Here is a 1001-nt window from a genome sequence, read left to right as displayed (position 1 = left end):
GTAGTGAAAATGTCGGCAGATGATGTGATGTTTGCAGAGATTGGTGGAATGGAACTTGAGGAACTTCCTCGTGTCCTTCATCTGTACTTGTTGTGTTTGGAGATAAGGGGTTCATGGTTGGACGTGCAGGTCATGGATGAGATGCGTTAGAGGGCATCTTCAACCAAATGGGAGGGAAAGTTTCGGTATTTAAAGAAGGTCATCTGTTGTGTTCGGTTGTGGAACTGGCCCTCTTGGAGCAGATGTGGCAGAGGCGGAGGAGTTTGGAATACAGGATAACATTGGTGCAGGAGGTGCAGTGGGAGGAGTTGAAGTCCAGATAGCTGCGAGAGTCAGTGGGTTTCTAAAAAAACATCAGTAACACTGACCTCCAGGATATGTTTCACTCCCTACCCCTATCCACTTTCCGCAAAGACTATTCCCTCCATGACTACCTAGTCAAGTCCACGCCCACCAATGACCTACGCTCCCCTCCCAGCACCTTCCTCTGCCACCACAAGAATTGTAAAACCTGCGCCCACACAACCCCACCTCTGCCCTCTGCCCAAATAAGCCTTCCACATCCATGAAAGATTCATCTGCACTTCCACACATGCCATTTATTGCATCCGTTACACCCGATGCAGTTTCCTCTACAGTGGGGCCACCAGACACCTTCTCGCAGATCACTTCAAAGAACATCTCCAGGACACCGGCAACAATCAACCCCAACGCCCAGTGACCGAACACTTGTACTCCCCCCTCCGCCACCCTCCCGAGGACATGCAGGTCTTGGGCCTCCTCCACCGCCATTCCCACACCACCTGACGCCTAGAGGAAGAACGTCTCATCTTCTGCCTCATGACAGTTAACCCCATGGCATCAATGTGGATTTCACCAGTTTCCTCATTTTCCCCCCGCCTCCCACCTTACCCTAGTTCCAACCTTCCAGCTTGGCACCGTCCTACTGACCTGTCCCACCTGTCTATCTTCCTTCATACCGATCCACTCAAACCTCTTCT

The sequence above is a fragment of the Chiloscyllium punctatum genome, unplaced genomic scaffold (assembly GCF_047496795.1).
Source record: "Chiloscyllium punctatum isolate Juve2018m unplaced genomic scaffold, sChiPun1.3 scaffold_1317, whole genome shotgun sequence".
Classification (NCBI taxonomy): domain Eukaryota; kingdom Metazoa; phylum Chordata; class Chondrichthyes; order Orectolobiformes; family Hemiscylliidae; genus Chiloscyllium; species Chiloscyllium punctatum.
The sequence above is the reverse complement of the archived record's forward strand: the minus strand, read 5'-3'. Positions refer to the sequence as shown.